This window comes from Heterodontus francisci, chromosome 8 (genome assembly GCF_036365525.1).
Source record: "Heterodontus francisci isolate sHetFra1 chromosome 8, sHetFra1.hap1, whole genome shotgun sequence".
NCBI classification, from domain to species: domain Eukaryota; kingdom Metazoa; phylum Chordata; class Chondrichthyes; order Heterodontiformes; family Heterodontidae; genus Heterodontus; species Heterodontus francisci.
In genome coordinates, this window is record NC_090378.1 from 70,694,335 (window position 1) to 70,719,815 (window position 25,481).

The window sequence follows — 25,481 nt, forward strand, 5'->3', positions numbered from 1 at the left end:
TTTATTACTATAATATTGATATTATACAGGTACATTATACACTTAGAACATAATTGTAACTAAAAATTTAAAGAATTAAACACTTCACTTCTTCTGACCCAATCTCTTTCTCCCTGGAATCCTACCGCTGGGGAAGCGTTGCATGTGAGCTACATCTTTCCTGCAATAGGGATCGACATTTATCCAAATGAATCAAGCGTCAGAGCTCTGAAAAACTCTCTGTGGGAGAAGGAGAAGCAAGATTTTTGTTTCCCACAATAGTAATTTGAGCGTGATGGGAAAGTCGGGAGAAAAGCTCTCTACCTGCAGAGAGAGCAGAATCAACAGTTGATGCTGTTTGATATCTTACAACTTCCTGACTGCAAGATCCCTACAAGGGAAGTAATAAGTAAATAGTGACTGATGAAAATATTGGGGTTATAACAGCGAGGGAAACTTTTAAACAAGAGAATTTAGAAAAAATTTTTTGCTTTGATTTGGTACTTAATGCATCAGGGTTGGAACTCATTTATCTTTGCAGGATGTTCCACTGAGGAGTTTTGTTTGGTCTGCTGTACATATACTGCTAGAAATAAGGGACCACTGCAGATCCACCAGGCGACCACTTCCTTGAAGTGCAGAATGTTTCACAAAAGTTTGTTTACAGTAAAATCAGGCGTTTCTAGCTAATGTTATTGTGGCACTGCCACCTATAGGTATAGTTAGAACTGCAGGTAGATGACACTTTTACACCTTTTTGTCCCCATTGGCAGAATCTGACATAGGAACTTTTAATGTATTTTGAAGTAGTATATTGCCATGCATTGGTATCAATCAGATCTCTGAAGCCCTCAGAAAGAGTTGTCTGGATTCTAGCCCAATAGATGGGAGACGAATAGATTACCCTTTCGCATCTGGTGCCCAAAAGTTTAATAGCAGGAGTAGTGGTTGCCATGCCTGCACCAATGCTTGCCCATAGAGCCTCTGGTTATGGCTCCTCTGCTGTAGCTCATAATGATGCTGCCACATACTCCTGACTCAACTGCAGACCCATGCAGTGATACATCCTGGTACCACAGATGCAGGGATGAACTCCTCCTTTTGAGCAATTATCTGATGGATACATACTTGACATGAATTAGATGTGAGCATCCTTCTTTTACACACAGAACCTCTGAGATCCCTGTCTTGTGGCTCCTCAGCCAAGGAAAGGAATCTTCTGTCCCTCCTCATCAACAAATTTGGCATCCTCCTCCTCACCAGTAATGCTCTGTACCGCACCAAGTGACCTTCCCCATCTAACACTAACTAATCCCTTGTGGGTGGGTGTCACTGAGCTGATGCTTGGTAGAGGGGAAAGCAATCTAATGAGCCCTTTTGAAACGTGAATGGAGGTTTGGGGAGCTGGAGAATAGCGTCGGACATGTCCGCCCGGAAATCCGACATTGTGCTGTCAGTTTCAGATTTAGTCAGCAATGGGAAAGTACCAAGGTGGCGTTGCCGCCCCCACACAACGGATAGGAAGCAATGACGAGCACTGGATAGGGGAAGAGGAGGGAGCGGAGGCCATTGTCGGCCTGCAGTGCTGTGAACTCTGCACAGGTGGGCTTGGTCTCGGGTGTTCAGCACGGGTGGCATACTGCTGGATGAGAGCGTCAGGTGGCCATACTATTCGGTGAGAAGGTTGGCTAACAACAAGGATGGGCACTGAGGGCCATCAGCGCGTATTCCAAGAGGAGTAGCAAAGGCAAAGAAGCGAAAGCAACTTTGTCTCTGCCAGGATAATGCTCTGGCTGCCTACTGTTCACCTGGCATGGGTCTCATACACCTTGTCTTTGTGGAACCCCGTGGCACAATGCAGTGCCTCAGAAGGAGGGAGGGCCAGGAGGCAGCTGCACCTGCCCGTGAAGCTCCACGATGAGAGCAACAGCAACTGGCCATTCCAACAGGGGCCCATCAGTGCCAGAGTGTGTACCAGACTCACCTCAGCTGCCTCCAAATGTCTGAGCGGCACTGTCAGTGAGGTCTGCAGCTCTCCAGGGAGGCCATCACTGATTTCTGCGCCATGCTGCAGGACTAGTTGTGACCTATGGAATTCGATGATCACCTTATGCCAGTGGCCCTGAAGATCACCGTGGCAATTAACTTTTACACATCTGGATCTTTCCAGGGATCCACTGGGGACATGTGTGTGGTCTCCCAGGCAGCAGCACACTGTTGCATCAGAGGTGACGTATGCCCTGTTCAAGAGGGCCGGTGACTATGTGCGCTACCGGACTGACCCGGACTAAGGCTGAGGGGACCATCGGATTCGAGGCCATTGCTGGATTTCCCCAGGTGCAAGGTGTGATAGATTGCACGTATGTGGCCATCAAGGCTCCCATGGAGCAGCCAGCCATCTTCATCAACAGGAAGGGCTTCAATTTCATCAGCATTCAGTTGGTCTGCGACCACCGAAAGAATTTCCTGCAGGTGTGTGCCTGCTTCCCAGGAAGCAGCCACGACGTCTACATACTTCAACAGTCCCAGGTGCCACAGCTTTTCAGATCCCCCCCGCCCGCCGGTTCACCTTCAGGGATGGTTCTTGGGGACAAGGGTGACCCATTGAAGACATGGCTACTGGTGCCTGTGAGGAACTCTTGCATTGAAGCAGAGGAGAGGTACAACAGTTGCCATGGCTCCACTTGAGAAACCATCAAGCAGGCCATCGGGCTGCTGAGGATGAGATTCTGGTGCCTCAATCGATCTGGTGGAGCTCTGCTGTATGTCCCAGTGAGGGTCTCACGCATCATAGTGGTCTGCTGCGCTCGGCACAATCTAGCCCTGCAGAGGGGAGAGGCCTTGCATGAAGAAGACATGATTGATAGCCAGTCCTCAACCAACGGGGAGGATGTAGAGGAGGCTAATGAGGAGGCAGCACTTGAAACCCTTGCACCTGGAGGCCAGGCACATTAAGCGGCAGGCCAGGGAGGCAAGAGACAACCTCATAATTAGCTGCTTCCGGCCACCAATCATGGTCTCTCAGAGTGAAAGCAATAAAGACTTACTAAAAGCATTCCATCTCCTTATTTGGGTTCCGTGCCTAGCGCCCAGCTTTACCACATGCTCTGGCCCATGTGAGACACTAACCAAAGGAGGGCTGTGCCTACAATGGCAGCCCAATAAGGGAGAAGGGTGAAGTCACAATTAAGGCATTTTTCACAATGAATGTTAACTTCAAGAACGAAAAGACTTTAAAACACAGAATAAATGGCAAACGTCAAACACCTGTGAAACCCCAAGTGTCTCCATGTGCTTTTCTTTATACATTTTTGAGTGCTTCTATGAGATGCGACCCCAGCGCTAAAAGCTGGGATGGAGGCAGGCTGCTGATCAGGCCGCTTGGCCTGTGATGACTTCGGCAGCCATCCTCTGCCTGTCTGAGACCTGCAAGGCACCGGCTGCCTGAGGGTTTCCTGCACTGGTGCGGGACTTTGCTCAGGCTTCGCAGCTACTGGAGCTGGGCACACAGGTAGAGGGGCTGAGGTGCCACTGTCCACATTCAGAGCGCCCTGAGGAGAGACCCCGGCTATGGAGGTAAGCAGGAGGTAGAGGAGCAGATATGTAGACTGATTTTGGAAAAATGTAAAGGTAACAGGGTTGTTGTGGTGGGTGATTTCAACTTCCCCTATATTGACTGGGACTCACTTAGTGCTAGGGGCTTGGATGGGGCAGAATTTGTAAGGAGCATCCAGGAGGGCTTCTTGAAACAATATGGAGATAGTCCAACTAGGGAAGGGGCCGTACTGGACCTGGTATTGGGGAATGAGCCCGGCCAGGTGGTCGAAATTTCAGTAGGGGAGCATTTTGGGAACAGTGAACATAATTCCGTAAGTTTTAAGGTACTTGTGGATAAGGATAAGAGTAGTCCTCTGGTGAAGGCGCTAAATTGGGGAAGGCTAATTATAACAATATTAGGCAGGAACTGAAGAATTTAGATTGGGGGTGGCTGTTTGAGGGTAAATCAATATCTGACATGTGGGAGTCTTTCAAACGTCAGTTGATTAGAATCCAGGACCGGCATGTTCCTGTGAGGAAGAAGGATAAGTTTGGAAAGTTTCGGGAACCTTGCATAACGAGGGATATTGTGAGCCTAGTCAAAAAGAAAAAGGAAGCATTCATAAATGCTAGAAGGCTGGGAACAGATGAAGCCCTTGAGGAATATAAAGATAGTAGGAAGGAACTTAAGCAAGGAGTCAGGAGGGCTAAAAGGGGTCATGAAACGTCATTGGCAAACAGGATTAAGGAGAATCCCAAGGCTTTTTATACGTATACAAAGAGCAAGAGGGTAACCAGGGAAAGGGTTGGCCCACTCAAGGCTAGAGGAGGGAATCTATGTGTGGAGCCAGAGGAAATGGGCAAGGTACGAAATGAGTACTTTGCATCAGTATTCACCAAAGAGAAGGACTTGGTGGATGATGAGTCGAGGGAAGGGAGTGTAGATAGTCTGGGTCATGTCGATATCAAAAAGGGAGGTGTTGGGCATCTTGAAAAACATTAAGGTAGATAAGTCCCCAGGGCTGATGGGATCTACCCCAGAATACTGAGGGAGGCAAGTGAGGTGAGGTCCCAGAGGACTGGAGAATAGCCAATGTTGTTCCTTTGTTTAAGAAGGGTAGCAAGGATAATCCAGGAAATTACAGGCCAGTGAGCCTAACGTCAGTGGCAGGGAAATTATTGGAGAGGATCCTTCGGGACAGGATTTACTCCCATTTGGAAACAAATGGACTTATTAGCGAGAGGCAGCATTGTTTTGTGAAGGCTAGTTCGTGTCTCACTAACTTGATGAGTTTTTTGATGAAGTGACGAAGATGATTGATGAAGGAAGGGCAGTGGATGCTGTCTACATGGACTTCAGTAAAGCCTTTGACAAGGTCCCTCATGGCAGACTGGTACAAAAGATGAAGTCACATGGGATCAGAGGTGAGCTGGCAAGATGGATACAGAACTGGCTCGGTCTTCGAAGACAGAGGGTAGCAGGGGAAGGGTGCTTTTCTGAATGGAAGGCTGTGACGAGTGGTGTTCCGCAGGAATCAGTGCTGGGACCTTTGCTGTTTGTAGTATGTATAAATGATTTGGAGGAAAATGTTGCTGGTCTGATTAGTAAGTTTGCGGATGACACAAAGGTTGATGGAGTTGCGGATAGTGATGAGGATTGTCAGAGGATACAGCAGGATATAGATCGGATGGAGACATGGGCGGAGAAGTGGCAGATGGAGTTTAATCCGGACAAATGTGAAGTAATGCATTTTGGAAGGTCTAATGCAGGTGGGAAGTATACAGTAAATGGCAGAACTCTTAGGAGCATTGGCAGGCAGAGAGATCTGGGCGTACAGGTCCACAGATCACTGAAAGTGGCAACGCAGGTGGATAAGGCAGTCAAGATATAATACGGCATGCTTGCCTTCATCAGTCGGGGCATTGAGTATAAAAATTGGCAAGTCATGCTGCAGCTGTACAGAACCTTAGTTAGGCCACATTTGGAATATTGAGTGCAATTCTGGTCGCCACACTACTAGAAGGATGTGGAGGCTTTGCAGAGGGTATAGAAGAGGTTTACCAGGATGTTGCCTGGTCTGGAGGGTATTAGCTATGAGGAGAGGTTGGATAAACTTGGATTGTTTTCACTGGAACGACGGAGGTGGAGGGGCGACCTGATAGAGGTTTACAAAGTTATGAGTGGCATGGACAGAGTGGATAGTCAGAAGCTTTTTCCCAGGGTGGAAGAGTCAGTTACTAGGGGACATAGGTTTAAGGTGCGAGGGGCAAAGTTTAGAGGGGATGTGCGAGGCAAGTTCTTTACACAGAGGGTGGTGAGTGCCTGGAACTTGCTGCCGGGGAGGTGGTGGAAGCAGGTACAATAGCGACGTTTAGGAGGCATCTTGACAAATACATGAATAGGATGGGAATAGAGGGATACGGACCCTGGAAGTGCAGAAGGTTTTAATTTAGAGAGGCATCATGATCGACGCAGGCTTGGAGGGCCGAATGCCTGATCTTGTGCTGTACTGTTCTTTGTTCTTTATCAGCCTTTCCTCGTCCCTTTCAAGGCTCACTTGAACCTCCCAGCTCACCAGGGAATGACGAGGAGCTGGAGAAGACTCCAGGCATCTCATCCTTCTCTTGCCTTGCCACTCCTGTGTTGAGCTCATGGCCAAGGTGATGGTGAGAAGGTCTGCGCGCATCTGTGGGATTTGCTCTTGATCGGAGAAAGCCATGCACTCATATGCCTGAGACATGGCAACACTCATGGTATGGATAGACTCCTCCATCGTTCACTCATGGCTGCGCACGGCCTCCGGCATCTCCACCGGATGTTCCCTTGTCTCTCTCTGCAATTCCAGCATACCCTGTGCTGTTGAAACCAGAGGCTTGTCATCAGCCTGGGGCTCACTATGGGCCTGACCACCCACAATCCCCTGACTATCAGAGGCCTCGGCTGTCTCAGTCTCAGCTGCTCGGGCACATGTCACCAGCTTGTGACCCTGATTTTACAGTTGAGCAGAAACTTACCGAGATGAAAGTATCTGAGCTGGTGGAAAGTGCAGGAGAGTCATGTGATGGTGCATCCTCTGACTGCTCGTCCTCTGAGGTTGACTGCTGTTCCCCTTTAAATTGAGTCTCCTGCGGCCGCCAACCTGCATGAGGGAACACAAACATAAGTGGGTTAGGCTGTGCCAATCTCATCATGATAGTTATGCATTATGTGGATCTCCTGAAGTGTGCTGCATGTCGATGGAAGACAATCCTAACTCCCTTCCGCAGAGGCTCACCTCACCATCTGCGATTGAGCGTCCTCCCAGCCAAATCCATTGCTTCATTCTCAGCTGCTGAGAAAAGCCGTATGTCAGCAATTCCTCCGCCAGTCCATGAGGTTTCCCTGTTGTTATGGGCCCGCTTGTCCGGAAAGTGGAAAGAGGGAGATAGTCGTATCACAGGAACAGCTTCAGGACAGTTCTGCTAGTGGTAGCCCGTTGTCCCCTGCTGATGTTTCCTTTATGGCTCATCCCCACATCTGCTCTCAGGGTAGGTGATGGGGGTGAGATTCGAAAGTTAGTGGCCTATGGTCAAGATGCAGCCATGCATCTGGCAGGATGTGGTGATGCCTAACCCTTTTACTAGCGCCTTTATGGTGCCTCCCATCCCACGTCGTGCTGCTTCTCGGGTAATCACCAGGGTATTGCTCTGGGGACATGGGTTTGAATTCCCAGCATGGCAGAAGGTGGAATGTGAATTCAATTAATAAATCTGGAATTAAAAGTTAGTCTAATGCTGGCCGTGAAACCATTGTTGATTGCCGTAAAAACCCACCTGGTTCAGTAATGTCCTTTAGGGAAGGAAATCTGCTGACCTTACCTGGTCTGGCCTACATGTGACTCCTAAACCACAGCAATGTGGTTGACTCTTAAATGCCCTCTGAAATAGCCCAGCAAGCCACTCAGTTGTATCAAACCGCTACAAAGTCAATAAGGAATGAAACTGGATGAATCACCCGGCATCAACCTAGGCACCAGAAACGCCAACGGCAAACCCAGCCCTGTTGACCCAGCAAAGTCTTCCTGATGAACATTAGGAGGCTTGTGCCAAAGTTGGGAAAGCTGTCCCACAGTCTAGTCAAGCAACAGCCTGACATATTCATACCCACGGAATCATACCTTACAGACAATGTCCCAGAAACAGCAATCACCATCCCTGGGTATGTCCTGTCCCACCAGCAGGACAGACCCACCAGAGGTGGCAGCACAGTGACAGACAGCCGGAAGGGAGTTGCCCTGGGAGCCCTCAACATTGCCTCCGGACCCCATGAAGTCTCATTGCATCAGGTCAAACATGGGCAAGGAAACCTCCTGCTGATTACCACCTACCGCTTACCCTCTGCTGATGAATCAGTACTCCTCCATGTTGAACACCACTTAGAGGAAGCACTGAAGGTGGCAAGGGCACAGAATGTACTCTGGGTGGGGGACTTCAATGTCCATCACCAAGAGTGACTCAGTAGCACCATTACTGACCGAGCTGGCCGAGTCCTAAAGGACATAGCTGCTAGACTGGGTCTGCGGCAGGTGGTGAGGGAACCAACAAGAGGGGAAAACATACTTGACTTCGTCCTCACCAATCTGCCTGCCGCAGATGCATCTGTCCATGACAGTATTGGTAGGAGTGACCACCGCACAGTCGTTGTGGAACAAAGTCCTGCCTTCACATTGAAAATACCCTCCATCGTGTTGTGTGGCACTACCACCGTGCTAAATGGGATAGATTTTGAACAGATCTAGCAATGCAAAACTGGGCATCCATGAGGCGCTGTGGGCCATCAGCAGCAGCAGAATTGTATTCAACCATAATCTGTAACCTCATGGCCTGGCATATCCCCCACTCTACCATTACCTTCAAGCCAGGTGACCAACCCTGGTTCAATGAAGAGTGCAGGAGGGCATGCCAGGAGCAGTACCAGGCATACCTCAAAATGAGGTGACAACCTGGTGAAGTTTCAACACAGGACTATCTGCATGCCAAACGGCGTAAGCAGCATGTGATAGACAGAGCTAAGCAATCCCATAACCAACGAATCAGAGCTAAGCGATCCCATAACCAACGGATCAGATATAAGCTCTGCAGTCCTGCCACATCCAGCCGTGAATGGTGGTGGACAATTAAACAACCAAATGGAGGAGGTGGCTCCACAAATATCCCCATTCTCAATGATGGGGGAGCCGAGCACACCAGTGCGAAAGATAAGGCTGAAGCATTTGCAACAATCTTCAGCCAGACGTGCCGAGTTGATGATCCATTTCGGCCTCCTCCTGAAGTCCCCAGCATCACAGATGCCAGACTTCAGCCAATTCAATTCACTCCGCGTGATATCAAGAAACGACTGAAAGCACTGGATACTGCAAAGGCTATGGGCCCTGACAATATTCCGGCAACAGTACTGAAGACCTGTGCTCCAGAACTTGCCGCACCCCTAGCCAAGCTCTTCCAGTACAGTTACAACACTGGCATCTACCCTGCAATGTGGAAAATTGCCCAGGTATGTCCTGTACACAAAAAGCAGGACAAGTCCAACCCGGCCAATTATCACCCCATCAGCCTACCGTCAATCATCAGTAAAGTGATGGAAGGTATCGACAGTGCTATCAAGCGGCACTTGCTTAGCAATAACCTGCTCAGTGACGCTCAGTTTAGGTTCCGCCAGGGCCACTCAGCTCCTGACCTCATTACAACCTTGGTTCAAATATGGACGAAAGTGCTGAACTCAAGAGGTGAGGTGAGATTGACTGCCCTTGACATCAAGGCAGCATTTTACCGAGTATGGCATCAAGGAGCCCTAGCAAAACTGTCAATGGGAATCAGGAGGAAAACCCTCCGCTGGCTGGAGTCATAGCTAGCACAATGGAAGATGGTTGTGGTTGTTGGAGGTCAATCATCTGAGCTCCAGGACATCACTGCAGGAGTTCCTCAGGGTAGTGTCCTAGGCCCAACCATCTTCAGTTGCTTCATCAATGACCTTCCTTCAATCATAAGGTCAGAAATGGGGATGTTCGCTGATTGCACAATGTTCAGCACCATTCGTGACTCCTCAGATACTGAAGCAGTCCATGTCGAAATGCAGCAAGACCTGGACAATATCCAGGCTTGGGCTGATAAGTGGCAAGTAACATTCGCGCCACACAAGTGCCAGGCAATGACCATCTCCAACAAGAGAGAATCTAACCATCTCCCCATGACATTCAATGGCATTACCATCTCTAAATCCCCCACTATCAACATCCTGTGGCTACCATTGACCAGAAACTGAACTGGAGTAGCCATATAAATACCGTGGCAACAAGAGCAAGTCAGAGGTGAGGAATCCTGTGGCGAGTAACTCACCTCCTGACTCCCAAAAGCCTGTCCACCATCTACAAGGCACAAGTCAGGAGTGTGATGGAATACTCTCCACTTGCCTGGATGGGTGCAGCTCCAACAACACTCAAGAAACTCAACACCATCCAGGACAAAACAGCCCACTTGATTGGCAACCCATCTACAAACATTCAATCCCTCCACCACCGACGCACAGTGGCAGCAGTGTGTACCATCTACTAGATGCACTGCAGCAATGCACCAAGGCTCCTGAGACACCTTCCAAATCCGCAATCTCTAACAACTAGAAGGACATGGGCAGCAAATGCATGGGAACACCACCACCTGCAAGTTCCCCTCCAAGTCACACACCATCCTGACTTGGAACTATATCGCCGTTCCTTCACTGTCACTGGGTCAAAAACCTGGAACTCCCTTCCTAACAGCACTGTGGGTGTACCTACCCCACATGGGCTGCAGCGGTTCAAGAAGGCAGTTCACCACCACCTTCTCAAGGACAATTAGGGATGGGTAATAAATGCTGGCCTGGTCAGCGATGCCCACCGCCCATAAATGAATTTAAATAAATTGATTGAGTATAGCATCCAGGAGCCAGAGCAAAGCTGGAATCAATGGGGATCAGGGGGAAAAATTTCTGCTGGTTGGAGTCCTACCTAGTGCAAAGGAAGATGGTTGTGGTTGTTGGAGGTCAATCATCTCAGCTCCAGGACATCACTGCAGGCGTTCTTCAGGGTAGTGCCCTAGACCCAAACATCTTCAGCTGCTTCATCAATGACCTTCCTTCAGTCATAAGGGGGATGTTCGCTGATGATTTCACAATGTTCAGCACCATTCTTGACTCCTCAGATACTGAAGCAATCCGTGTTAAAATGCAGCAAGACCTTGGACAATATCCAGGCTTGGACTGATAAGTGGCAAGTAATATTCGTGCCACACAAGTGCCAGGCAATGACCATCTCAAACAAGAGAGAATCTAACCATCTCCCCTTGACATATAAATGACACTACAATCACTGAATCCTCGACCATCAACATCCTGGGGGGTTACCATTGACCAGAAACTGAACTGGAGTAGCAATATAAATACCATGGCTACAAGAGCAGGTCAGAGGCTAGGAATCCTGCGGCAAGTAACTCACCTCCTGATTCCCCAAAGCCTGTCCACCATCTACAAAGCACAAGTAAGGAGTGTGATGGAATACTCTCCACTTGCCTGGATGGGTGCAGCTCCAACACCATTCAAGAAGCTCGACACCATCCAGGACAAAGCAACCCACTTGATTGGCACTCCCTGCACCACCGACACGCAGTGGCAGCAGTGTGTACCATCTATAAGATGCACCAAGGTTCCTTAGACAGCACCTTCCAAACCCACGAACTCTACCACCTAGAAGGACAAGAGGAGCAGATGCATGGGAACACCACCACCTGCAAGTTCCCCTCCAAGCCAGACACGCCATCCTGACTTGGAACAGCACCGCCGGTTCCTTCACTATTGCTGGGGCAAAATCTTGGAACTCCCTTCCTTACAGCACAGTGGATGTATCTATGAACTGCAACGGTTCAAGCAGGGAGCTCACCACCACCTTCTCAAGGGCAATTGGGGCTGGGCAATAAATGCCGGCCTGGCCAGCGATGCCCACATCCCTTGAGCAAATATAAAGTTACATGCAATCCCCAAAAAGGAGAGTGGTATGGAACACTCACCTTGGCAGAACGAAGAAGGTTGTTAACTCTCTTTGTGCACTGCACCCATGTTCGGGGCGTGACCTCACAGCTGCTTACCTCCTTTGTGATCTCCATCCAGGCCTGCTTGGTCAGGCGAGAGGACCTTTTCTCGCCGTTGCTGGGAAAGACTCCTTTCACTTGCAGCCTGGAGGAGAATCTCAAAGTATGCATCACTAAACCTTGGGGCCACCCGATGTCTTGCCCCTGTCACACTGTGGTGTCCTTGTTAGGGTGGGTCCAGGAGTCACTCCGACACTAGTATCAGCACTAAACAGCGAATGACTCGAAGGCAGCAATGAAAGCAGGGCTGGCAGCGCTTTAAGACTGGCGCCAGCACCTGCTCCAGAGTCATCTGACACCACATTCGGTGCCTCGAATCCTACCCCCGTTGCCTAATTGGATGTGCCCCACATCTCCATGATTATAATTGGCTGCCTGCTGCATGATTGCAGTGGGCTGGCCGCACATGTGATGAGTGGTGAAGGTGCCCACTTCCGGGTCTGCCACTGGAAGCTGTGATGGGAACACTAAATCCAGCCCATAGTTTGGGAGCAAATTATTAGGGGTAAGAGGGACAAATGATGAGGACTTTGGTTCCAGTAACAGCTGCTCCTAGTGTTACTAAGGTTAAAGTTAATTTGGGAGGAATTTATATATATGAAAAAGGACAGGTTGGCATTGTGCTTGAAACTCGGATTAACAAAAGCACTTTCCAAACAGGTTGATGGTTTTAAACCTGGAAGTTATTTATGTTGAGAGATTTCCATTGAGTGCCAGGACTAATCAGACTTGATGCAAAGATTTTCCTTTAAAAAACTGCAGCTGCCTTGTCTCCTCTTCCTTCTTTGCCCTATCACACACCTTTTCTTTTGTTCTCTTCCCCACCAACCCCCATCTTCACTTGCTTAAAACCTAATTCGTTTTAACCTTTGCCAGTTCTGATGAAATGTCACAGACATGACGTTAACTGTGCTTCTCTCTCCACAAATGCTGCTGACCTGCTGAGTACTCCTAGCACTTTTCGTTTAGTATTTCACTCAGTATTATTATGGCACAAGCACATTCTCCCAGTATGACTGCTGTCATGCGATATAGTTAGATAGTTACAAAGGCATCAAGTCTCAGAATGCAAAAAATGCCAATTATAATGTAATATATTTAAAGCCAGTGAGTGTTGTATGTTTCTGTCCAGGACCTTTGGTTTCTAGTCTGGGTTTGTGTTGTTCAACAGACCAGGAGATGCCCATCCATGCAACCCATCCATTAGGGAAGCCATCAAGCATCTTTTAAGAGCAAAGCATAACTACTTACAATAGGATGTCAGAGATGGATTTTGCCTGCACTGTAGTACTAGCAGGGTCCAAACCTGGTCCTTTGAAAAGAAAAATTGCCATGAAACACTGTACATTATCGCTGCCCTCCGTGAGAGAAAAAATAGTTTATGTGCAAAAACAAAAAAACACACTTTTACAAACTTGACAGCAATGGTAACCAATTAGCAGCGAAATAAGTCACCAAGCAAGTTACTTATTCCAGGCAATAACAAAAATAAATGAAAAGCAGGCTGACTTTAACTCGCTGGTATTACGATTTCTTTCAGCACTCTCGGGAGTTGGAGTGGGACCCGGAAGTTTTTTATATATCACATGGCTGAGAGATTGAATATAAACACAAAAATGGCGGCAGTCACATTGGGAGAGGGTGTTTGCTGCGTCATAAAATAATATGCATGTAAACAAAGAGAGAGGAGAGAAGAGAAAGGGGGAAAGAGAGAGAGAGAAAGAGCGAGCAGCAGGCAGCAAGTAATCCGGGAGCAGCCGAGACCGCTGACTCGGACTGGGGGCGAGAGCAGCTCTGGCTCTACGTTCAGATTCAGGGTGGGGGCTCATTGTGTGGGGAAGTCTCTACCTGTCCTTTTCAATTGTGTATGTTTCGAGGAGAACTTTACCAGTTTTTATTTAATATATATACATGCATGTATAAATTCAAATGGAGTAAATGATAGTTAATGCAAATTTCTGGTGTTAGAAGTGTCAATGCTTAAAAATGACGAAGTAGAGTGAAATCAGCAATATTTCGATGTACAATGTCATTTCTAGAAGCTGGTGGAATTACCTTTTAAATTTCTTGGAGCCAGTTCCTTTGGGTTTCACGTGGTTTTTATTTTGTAAGCGCGATTTGAATATATTTTTCCTGAAATTCTGTTCTGTTTTTTTGTAGGTTTTTAATGGGTTGGAGTTTTTAATTTTTCTTCATTTGCCTGTTTTTTTTTAAGATTGCTGCTGGCTTGAAAGATTGGAAACAGCGCCCAGATCCAACTTGTTTACAGCGAGCGAGGGTCGTGCATGGAGCGGAAGGGTGGAGCAGCGACTCTGATAACTGAATAATTCCTAGATCCCTGGGAAAACCAGCTCCGCCTCCCTCAGAAAGGTAATGTGCTTCCAACTAAAAAAAATGCTGCCAGAACTAACCTTGTTGCTTAATCGAAGAAATTTTGAGATATCAGTATGTCTGCACTGAATTGAATCTGTTCACAAAATGATTGAATTCCTTTCAAATTCTTTGGATTTCATTTGTGGTTTTCAGTTTCTAATTATTATTATTGATAAATTGACAAGAGGGACCATGGCAAATGAAGAAAACGTCTGTCCCCAGACATGGATTTGTTAATACTGCCTCTACATTTTATGCTTTGAAAGTTGTTTGCAATCTTAGTGTAGGGTAGATTAGATTAGATTAGATTAGAGATACAGCACTGAAACAGGCCCTTCGGCCCACCGAGTCTGTGCCGAACATCAACCACCCATTTATACTAATCCTACACTAATCCCATATTCCTACCAAACATCCCCACCTATTCCTACCAAACATCCCCACCTATTCCTATATTTCCCTACCACCTACCTATACTAGTGACAATTTATAATGGCCAATTTACCTATCAACCTGCAAGTCTTTTGGCTTGTGGGAGGAAACCGGAGCACCCGGAGAAAACCCACGCAGACACAGGGAGAACTTGCAAACTCCACACAGGCTGTACCCGGAATCGAACCCGGGTCCCTGGAGCTGTGAGGCTGCGGTGCTAACCACTGCGCCACTGTGCCTTTTATATTATTTGTATCAAAAATACATTTCATTTTTAAAATTGTAATGCTAGCAATTTTTAAACACCAATTTTATTTATATAGAATTTTTACCATAATGAAACATCCCAAGGCACTTCACAGGAGTGTTGTCAAACAAAATTTGACACTGAGCCAGATAAGGAGATATTAGGACAGATGATCAAAAGCTTGATCAAAGAGGTTTTAAGAATTGTTTTGGGGAGATCGAGAGGTGCAGAGGTTTAGGGAGGAAATTCTAGATCTTAGGTGTTGGCAACTGAAAGCATGGCTGCCAGTGGTGGAGCAGTTAAAATCGGGAATGCGCAAGAGGCCAGAGTTGGAGGAGCACTGAGATCTTGGAGGGATATAGGGCTGGAGGAGGTTACAGAGATGGAGAGATCTGAAAGCAAGAATGATCATTTTAAATTAGAGTATGGCCAGCCTGGAAGCCAGTGTAGGTCAGCGAGCACGGGTGATGGGTGAAAGGAACTTGGTGCGAGTTGGGATACAGGCTGCTGAGTTTTGGATGAACTCAAGTTTCTGGAGACGGAAGGGTGGAAGGCCGGCCAGGGCAATTTTGGACGAGGCATAGATCAGCATTTCAGCAGCAGATGAGCTGCAGCAGGGACGGAGTTTGACATTGTTACAGAGGTGGAAGTAGGTGGATTTGGTCATTGAGGGGAAGCTCATATCATGGTAAATATGACACGAAGATGTGAACAGTCTGGTTCAGCCGCGGACAGTAATAATTAAAGTAATGTTTAAAAGAAGTGTATCTAACCTTGTCGCAATTCTTCATTCAACATATATATTCTTTTACTAAGTTATTGAGTTCAAATCAGTAGCAGTAACTTGTATTTATATAGCAAAGGTAGATAGAGATTCCAAGGTACTTCAGAGAAGCATAATCAGACAAAAATAGATGCCAAGACAAAAAGGAGATACTGGGCAGGGTGTTAGAGAGGGAGCTCAATAGTTTAAAAATGGCTGAAGGCATTGAGGACAGTGGTGGGATGAAGGAAATGGTGATCCACAGAAGGCCACTGTTAGAGGAACAGAGAGTTCAGGAAAGGGTTGTAGCTCTGGCAGAGCTTACGGAGATAGTGGGAGGCAAGGCTGTAACTGGATTTAAATGTGGATGAGAATTTAAAAATGTTGAGGTTTCAGAACCAGGTACCGGAAAGCCGGGAGTGCTCAATAAATGGAACTTGGTGGGGATGAGTTACAGGAAGCAGAATTTTGAATGAGCTGATGATTTCGGAGAGTGAGTAATAGAAGGCGAGACGTTGTTTTTTTTAAAAAATAAAATTGAGAAACCTTGGTGATGGGCTTAGGCCCATAAGTTGAAATGAGTACAAAAGAAGATTAGATAAATCAAGAAGCTGGTAGACCACTGGTGTCCTGATTTACAGCCCATGGGCCAGATGTGGCCCACAAATGTACTAATATCAGCTCCCCTCAATGACCTCAGTATAGCTCCTGGCTCCACACTTCTTAGGGCTGATGTTGGATCCATTCTCTTGCTGCTCTAACTGAACGTTTCATGCACGTTGTTGGCAATTGCTAAGCCCAATGTGCAACAACATTTAATTGCTTGGAGCTGTAGGAGGTTGGAAACCAGCAGTGGGGCTGAGGAGGAAGGATGCAAGTGCCACAATGAGGAGGGGAATACCAGTGTGAAATTGGAGGGAAGGTCAGTGGTGTCATGAAATTGGAGGGTTGCGAGGAGGAAGGGAATATCAGCATGAAGTGTAGGGAGAAAGTGAATAGTACGAGGAAGGATTTTGACGGGGAGAAGGGTTGCTGCCTTGAATTCATCGTCGGGGGAGATGAGTGTGATCTTAAACTGGGAGAAAACTGCAAACACGCAGGGAAAGAGTAAGAAATCTAGGGCCATTCTAGAAAAGGATTCCCCTGTGTTTTTTGTAGAATGTAGTAGAAGATAACTTTCTGTATAGGTAACCTATGGCCTCGTAGTAAGCAGTTGAGCGGCCTATAACAAGAAAAAGCTTGGATACATCTGTAGATTTTAGGGTGAATAGAAGGCTTGGGGGCTTAAGGAGCTTTTCACACTATTGAGGTTCTTGGAAAAAAGTGGGTTTGAATGGGAGACTTTGTAATGAGTTTTGATTTGAATTTCATGACTACTCGAGGGGAAGAAGCATGCATGGGTTTGCATGTTTGGAGCTTAGGAGGGGAAAGAAAAGTTCAGAGGAGCAATGACCATAGTGTATTGATTAAATGGGTAAGTAGGGGAGAGGGATTTGTGGGAGCATGTGAGAGAAAGGTTGGCATATGGACAATATGTAATCTTGTGTTCTGTCTAGGGGTGCAAGAGAGGTGTTGGAGAAACCTCCCAGATCTTGCATAGAAAAATAGTTCTAGTCTTTAGAGGGTTAAACTAATACTGTAAGTACTGTCTCTGGTTTATTAAACATTGTGGTTACATTCATCATTTTGCACAATTCAATAAGCATATGACTGAAATGCTATATTTAGTTTTAATGGTGAAGATTGGTTTAATTATTGTTTAAAATATATTTGACTTGACTCAATCACTTGTCTAGGTTGAGTTAACTGACCTCAGTTGAGGTGGCATCAGAGCCCCTGGGCCAGAGATGGGGAAAATTAGCCAGGATCCATGTTCCTCATCACAATCCAATGTCACAACTGGAAAAATGCTTAGATATTGGGCTCAGTCGTGATACCTTCTGTGGCTAAGTAGCTGACCTGCACTCACTTTTTAAGCTCACACATGAGGTGTAGTCACTTTGGCAAAATGCTGGAGAGCAGCTCTCACCCATGGAACGATGACCCTGTATGAGTCTGCACCTTCAACAGAGGAAGGGAGGAGGGAGAAGTAGATGGCTGATAATCTGCAGAAATATTCTAGTTTGCTTAGTAACTTAGTGCACGTGTGTGAGCAGTTGACATTGCGAATTATACAAACTGGGTGGTTTTATTTTAATAAAAAAAAGTCAACAGATGAAACTCTCCGCCGAACAAAGGCGGTGGAGGGGTGCCACCACCACTCGGTATACGGGACCTGGAACAAGCAGAGATCAGCAGCCGCAAGCCTCTCAATCCGGTGCCGGGGAGGAGGGTGGGTGGGGGCGGGGGTGGGGGGGTAAGGGAGGTGGGAGGTGGGGGGGAGGGGATGGCCAACAGTTGTAATCTATCTTGTTAATTCTTAATGTTTCCATTGTGCTTTTGTCACAGCCATCTGTTTGTACTGCGTCAAGCACTGTAAGTACTTGTTTTTATGATTAAACATGACTGCATCTATCCACCACATTTGCTTTTTCTCTGAAGCCCAAATGTGAAAACTGACCTTTTTCTGGCTGTGTGTATATAAATCTGACATTCTGCCAGCCTTTTACAAAAGCAAAATACTGTGGATGCTGGAAAGCTGAAATAAAAACAGAAAATGCTGCAAATACTTAGGTCTGGCAGTATCTGGGGAGAGAGAAACAGAGTTAACCTTTCAGTTCAGTTACTTTTCATGTTTCTCTCTCTACAGATGCTGCCTGACCTGCTGAGTGTTTTCAGCATTTTCTGTTTTTATCCTGCCAGCCTAAAACTGACTGCAATTATAGTTTGCAGTACTAAGTTTTCAGTGTTCTTTCCTTCTCTTTGCCTGATGCACATTCTTACATAGTTAAGGCACATGACTACTACTTTCTCGCTTTTGTAAGATTTGCTTACTCAGATAGTGATACCCAGTAGTGTTGTCAAAGTATGAAGGTTCTAATGTCAAACTGCAATTCCATAGGGTATTTGAATATAAGCTTAGCAAAATCTAAATCACAACTTTCAGATTTACCTTTCCTTCCATTCCGTTCTTTTGAACTTGGCAAGTTTCCTGCATTATGGGCCTTTATCCTTCACTTTGGTTTGTAATAAAATGATGAAAAAGCATTAATACATATATTAATGTGTGTTTTCAGTTTTAAAATGTTGATTTTCAGTGGTAAGTAGTTGAACCCTTAATGCCCTAAGTTTTAAAATTATGAATGGGTTGGACAGGGTAGATTTGGAAAGAATGTTTCCACTTGTGGGAAAATCCAAAACTGGGGCCCTTTTTGAAAAAAATAATAATATAGTTACTAATAAATTCAGTAGGGAAATAAGGAGAAATGTCTTTACTCACCAGAGAGTGATCAGAGAGGGCGGCGCAGTGGTTAGCACTGCAGCCTCACAGTTCCAGGGACCCGGGTTTGATTTTGGGTACTGCCTGTGCGGAGTTTGCAAGTTCTCCCTGTGTCTGCGTGGGTTTTTGCCGGGTGCTCCGGTTTCCTCCCACAGCCAAAGACTTGCAGGTGATAAGTAAATTGGCCATTGTAAATTGCCCCTAGTGTAGGTAGATGGTAGGGAATATGGGATTACTGTAGGGTTAGTATAAATGGGTGGTTGTTGGGCAGCACAGACTCAGTGGGCCGAAGGGCCTGTTTCAGTGCTGTATCTCTAAATAAAAAAAAAATAAAAATGTGGAACTCGCTATCACAGGAAATAGTTGAGGCAAATCACTTAAATGCTTTCAAAGGGAAATAAGGCAAGCACGTGAGAGAAAAGGGAATACAAAAATATGCTGAAAGGCTGCTATGAGGCAAATGGAATGGGAAGAGAAGCCTGTGGAGTATAAACACCAGCACAGAGTGGTAGAGTTGAATGGCCTGTTTCTGTGCTGTATATTCTATGTAATTCTGTGAAGTAGTTGGGCATTTATCTGCAGTTCCTTCAGAGGGTGACACCTTTGGTCATGCTGCCATGGGCAAGTGCTGAATGACGGAAAGGAATGGATAGACCCCACATTATTGTGATTCACGCTTAATGGATGCCTTTTAGAACGACATTGGCAGGGACCGACGAGCAGGTTTCTTGTCTGGGCATCCCTTAACTGTAGATGTTAAGCGGACAAAGAAAAAAGGGACACTGTTCATGTTATCAACCAAAGTGAATGGCCCTGGGAGTCCTGAACATTGACTGCGGGCCCCATGACAAGTCAAATATGGGCAAGGAAAGCTCCTGATAATTATCACCTTCTGTCCTCCCTCAGCTGATGATTCAGTACTTCTCCATGTTGAACACCACTTGCAAGTAGCACTGAAGACAGCATGAGCACAGGATGTACTTTGGATGGGGACTTCAATGCCCATCACCCAAAAGTCGCTCAGTGGTACCCTACTGACTGAGCTGGCTGAGTCCTGAAGGACAGAGCTGTCAGACTGGATCTGTGGCTGGTGGTGAGAGAAGCAATTCAAGGAAAAAAACTTACTTGCCCTCATCCTCACCAGTCTACCTGCAGCAGATGCATCTTTCCATGACCGTCTTGGTAGGAGTGACCACAGCACAGTTTTATGGGGGCTGTTTCTTATGATCTTTAAGGGGCTGATGCTGACTGAGAATCATATTTAATATTCTTCTGTTTTTTCATCATTTTGCAAATACAAACATTTTTCCTGCCCTGCAATTTCTCGCAAACAGGTCCCAGGAAAGACGTTATCCAATCATTAAAATTCAATTTAACACAGTCTGTTATTTTCTGAGGCTTATCAAGTTTGTATTCATCAGAGGCTTTTCGAGTTCAGTACTTTGTTAACTTTGATCCATTTGAAAACATAATTCAATATCAGGGTTTGGAGAAAGTGCCCGCGGTGATGCATTAGCCTGTATTTTATTCAGTCTTCTCACACTCGGCCTTTTTTTTGTTTCTGTCATCAAGTTTTCGCAATTCTGTGACACAATATGAATACGGAGTACTGGAAGGTCCACACCCACTTTTAAAATAGAAATGATTTGAAATCTACAGTTAGGTCAGTGGGAAAAAAACAGACTTCAGCTGTTTTGAAACAAGGCAATAGTCAACACAATTGGAGTCTATCCTGAAAGAAAGTAGAATTGTCTTCATGTTTATCCTTTACTCTGGATTCTGCTCCTTGACTGACCACTGATGACATCATCTGCCTTAAACCTCTTCTATTCAAATGTATGAGAGCAATGCTCTGGACAGGTGAGAGATGATGGGGATGGCTCTCCTATTTCACCTCTCAGTTGACCATAGACAGTGTTTTGATTAGAATTGTGTTTAACCTTTGAGCGGTTTAATGGTCAATAAACAGACAAGTGGCAGGTTTACTTGTTGGTTTAAAGAAAGATGAATGTTTATTAACCAAAACCTGAGAATTCGCAATGTCAACTGCTCACACACGTGCGCACACACAAGAAAAGATAGAGATTTTAAAAAACATGCATTTAGGCCTGGTATTTCTAAAAAGAGTTCGTTGTGAAACGTTGTTTGTTTTCCCGGCAGGAAAATTCAAATGGTGCAGGCCTGGTTTTTCTCTTCCTGGTTCCCTGAAAAAGTGGACAGATGTTTTGCTGCAGACTTCTTTGGTTAAATCTCAGTCCCAGTCCCGTGGCAAAAAATATCCTGTTACCATTTCTCGGGTAGGGGGTTTTCAAGGTCACCTTCCATCTCTGCCCAGAGTTAGTTTTAAAAATGGTATTTGGGGAGAGTCCTTTGCTTTGCTGGAATAAATCTCTCTCGGCCTCATATATGAACAAATGAATTAAGAGTAGGAGTAGGCCACTCGGCCCCCCAAGCCTGCTCCGCCATTCAACAAGATGATGGCTGGTCTGATTCTAACCTCAACTCTCATTCCTGCCTAATCTCGATAACCTTTCACCCCATTGCTTATCAAGAATCTACCTCTGCCTTAAAAATAATCAAAGACTTGGCTTCCACTGCCTTTTGAGGAAGAGAGTTCCAAAGACTCACGATCCTCTGAGAAAAAAATTCTCATCTCTGTCTTAAATGGGCGACCCCTTTTAAATAGCGACCCCTAGTTGTAGGTTCTCCTACAAGCTTCCTGGCTTCTGGGCTCAGCTATGTGTCTTATTAAAACCTCCTTATCAGAGACATGGGCTGGAATTTTACCCCGCCCCAGTGGGTCGGATGGTGGCTGAGGGGCGGGGCCTACCTGCCCCTCTTCCGCCTCCGGACAAGTTTACAGCGGTCAGGCGGGGGGTGGGAAACGGCCTGCCACTTGAGGCCAATCAAGACCCTTAAGTGGCCACTTAAGGGCCCTCACCTGCCTCCACGGGTATTTTACCCGTGGCAAACTGGTGTGCTGGGGAGGTGAAAGGCCGCCCAGTGATAGCTGCTGGCCTTTCCGCGCCCTAGGGGGTGTATGGCAGTCGGGCACAGGGTGTCTGATTGAGGGTCGCCCCCACCTCTCAACCCACCCCCGGGACCCAAGACACCCCCTTCCCCCAAACTACCACTCAGCCCCACCAGGGAAGGACCGATTTTCCCCTGGTGAGGCATGCAGCTACTTACCTTCCCTCCTCGATCCATGGCATCGGCTGGGCTGCGGTCCCACCAGTGGCCACCGCTCCTGGTGGCACTGTTGGGAGTAAGAGCTGCTGGCCCGCTGATTGGCCAGCAGCTCACTGAGGCCGGACCTCCTCCCTCAAGTGGGTGGAAGTCCCGCCTTGGGACAATTAAAGCCCGGGGACCCGTAAAATAGGAGACGGATCCCCACGCTCGGCAGAAGCGGGTTTGCTACTGACTTTCACGTTGGAATCCGACTCCCATCCGTCCACCGTAAAATTCTGGCTATGGTTTCTGTCAGCTAACCAAGGTCTCTTCGTTTTTTTAATTCATTCATGGGTTGCAGGGGCCACTAGCTAGGCCGACATTATTGCCCATCCCTAATTGCCTTTGAGGAGTTGGTGATAGCTGCCTTCTTGAACCACTGCAGTCCATGGGGTGTAGGTACACCCACAGTGCTGTTAAGAAGGGAGTTCCAGGATTTTGACCCCGCGACAGTGAAGGAATGGCAATATAGATCCAAGTCAGGGTGGTGTGTGGCTTGGAGGGAAACTTGCAGGTGGTGGTGTTCCCATACATCTGCTGCCTTATCCCTCTTGGTAATGATCGCGGGTTTGGAAGGTGCTGTCAAAGGGAACTTAGTGAGGTGCTGCAGGGCATCTTGTAGATGGTGCGCACTGCTGCCGCTGTGCATCAGTGGTGAAGAGAGTGAATGTTGAAGGAGGTGAATGGGGTGCAAGTCAAACGGACTGCTTGTCCTGGATGGTGTTGAGCTTCTTGAGTGTTGTTGGAGCTGCACCTATCCAGCCAAGCGGAGAGTATTCCATCACACTCTTGACTTGTGCGTTGTAGATGGTGGACAGGCTTTGGGGAGTCGGGAGGTGAGTTACCCGCCACAGAAGTCCCAGCCTCTGATCTGCTGTTGTAGCCATGGTATTTATGTGGCTAGTTCAGTTTCTGGTCAATGGTAACCCCCAGGATGTTGATACTGGGGGATTCAGCGATGGTAACTCCATTGAAAATTAAGGGGAAATGGTTAGATTCTTTCTTGTTTGAGATGGTCATTGCCTGGCACAAATGCTAATTGCCACTTATCAGATCTTGCTGCACCTTTTTTATTCTTTCATGGGATGTGGGCATTGCCAAGCCCTAATTGGCATGCTAGGCCACTTCAAAGAGCAGTTAAGAGTCAACCGCATTGCTGTCGGTTTGGAGTCACATGTCGGCCAGATTTCCTTCAGGACATCAGTGAACCAGATGGGTATCAACAACAATGATTTCATGGTCACCATTAGACTAGCTTTTAATTCCAGATTTATTAATTGAATTCACATTTCACCATCTGCTGTGATGGGATTTGAACTCAGTCCCCAGAGCATTAGGCTAGGCATCTGGATTACTGATCCAGTGACATTATTACTACGCCACCATAAATATTTTTTCATAAATATTTTGATGGTGTGGCCATTGTTAGACAATGGATTTGGATGTTGCTTATCTCTATAGTGGTGCTTTTTCACACCTATTATCCTGAGTCTGGAGGCTATGGAATGGGTCATAGCATGTCTATTGTTTTCTTCTTCACTTCACCAGACATGGTGTCTGGTTCAGAGTTCCAGCAGTTACCATATGTATTTGCAGTACAGGAGAGGCCACCTGACCTCTTATTCCATTTGGTCTTGCAGCAAAAGTGGTCATTTTGGACTTCAATTCCTCAGTTCATTTTTATAGTTCATAATTGCTCCTTGTGTGAGCGTGACAGTATTAGTAAGAGTAAAGGGATTTTGATAGAGTAGATAGAAAGAAACTGTTTCCACTAGCAGGAGGGTTGGCAACCAGAGGATGCAGATTTAAGAAAATTGGCAGGAGAACCTGGGAGGGCATGGGGAGAGATGATGTGCTTTTTACACTGTGAGTTTTGATAATCAAGAGTGCCAGGCCTGGTGAATCTGGTGAAGCTACAAAAGACTACAGCAGCAGCAGCATGCTATAGACAGGGCTAAGCAATTCTACAACCAGTGGATCAGATCAAAGCTTTTCAGTTCTTCTAAATCTATTCATGAACAACCCCATCTTCAATAATGGCAGAGCCTAGTACATGAGTGCAAAGCATAAGGCTGAAACATTTGTAATCATCTTCAGCCAGCAGTGCTGAGTGAATGATACATCTCGGCCCCCTCCTGAGGTCCCCAACATCAAAGAAGCCAGAGTTCAGCCAATTTGATTTGCTCCATGTGACATCAAGTAACGGCGGAGAGCACTGGCTACAGCAATGGCTATGAGCCCTGACAATATACCAGCTGTGGTGCTGAAGACTTGTGCTCTAGAATTAGCCACGCCGCTAGCCAAGCTGTTACAGTACGGCTACAACACTGGCATCTACCCGCAAAGTGGAAAATTGCTCAGCTATGTCCTGTCCACATGAAGCAAGACAAATACAATCTGGCAAATTACTGTCTTAACAGTCTACTGTCAATCAACAGCAAAATGATAGAAGGTGTTGTCAGCAGTGATGTCAAGCAGCATTTGTTTGTAAATAACCTGCTCCCCGATACATTTCATCACTCAGCTCCAGACCTCATTACAGCCTTTGTCCGAATGTGGGCAAAAGAGCTGAATTCTTGATGTGAGGTGAGAGTAACTGCCCTTGGCATCAAGGCAGCATTTGACCAAGTGTGGCCTCAGGGCTGCTAGCAAAATTGAAGTCAATGGGAATTGGTGGGGAAGGGGAAACTCTCCACTGGTTGTTGTCATACATAGCACAAAGGAAGATGGTCATGGTTATTGGAGGCCAATAATTTCAGCCCAGGACGTTGCTGCAGGAGTTCCTCGAGGTAGTGTCCTAGGCTCAACCACCTTCAGCTGCTTCATCTTTTCTCCATCATAAACTCAAAAGTGGGAATGTTCGCTGGTGATTGCACAATATTCAATTCCATTCACAGTTCCTCAGATGATCAAGCATTTTGTACCCGCATGCAGCAAGACCTAGACAACGTTTAGACTTGGGCTGATGTGTGGCACAAATGTTACTTACCATTTAACTGCCAGACAATGACCATCTCCAACAAAGGAAAGTCTAGCCACTGCCTCTTGATGATCAATGGCATTACCATTGTTGAATCCTCCACCAGCAACATCTTGGGGGTTACCATTGACCAGTAGCTTGGCTGGACTAGAATATAAATACTGTGGCTACATGGTCAGAGGCTAGGAATTTTGTGGCGAGTGACTCAACCCCTGCTTCCCTAAAGCCTGTCCACCATCTATAAGGCACAAGTCAGGATGAGTGCAGCTCCAACAACACTCAAGAAGCTCGACACCATCCAGGACAAAGCAGCACGCTTGATTGGCACCCCGTCCATCACCTTTTAAACATTCACTCCCTCCACCACAGGCACACCATGGTAGCAGCATGTACCATTTATAAGATG

General features: G+C 46.6%; 2 long non-coding RNA genes across 6 annotated transcripts in view; one reads left to right on the forward strand and one right to left on the reverse strand.

The window, feature by feature from the left end:
• LOC137372896 (uncharacterized) lies at positions 1–13,954 on the reverse strand. Of its 4 annotated transcripts, XR_010975526.1 has the most exons (4): positions 13,079–13,169; positions 12,925–12,985; positions 6,532–6,656; positions 1–219 (listed from the first exon to the last, which is right to left on the reverse strand). It is a non-coding gene; the product is annotated as an uncharacterized lncRNA (long non-coding RNA). The 4 variants fall into 4 exon arrangements; XR_010975525.1 differs by lacking the exons at positions 12,925–12,985; positions 13,079–13,169 and adding an exon at positions 13,729–13,954; XR_010975527.1 differs by lacking the exons at positions 12,925–12,985; positions 13,079–13,169 and adding an exon at positions 13,183–13,260.
• Positions 13,303–25,481, forward strand: part of LOC137372895 (uncharacterized) — a 24,480-nt gene continuing 12,301 nt past the window's right edge. The window contains exons 1-3 of one of the 2 annotated variants that reach the window (XR_010975523.1): positions 13,303–13,780; positions 13,889–14,043; positions 17,937–17,963. This is a non-coding gene — a long non-coding RNA (uncharacterized lncRNA). Of the gene's footprint in view, positions 13,781–13,888; positions 14,044–17,936; positions 17,964–25,481 lie in introns of those variants that run through there. The other variant, XR_010975522.1, reaches the window with a different exon arrangement.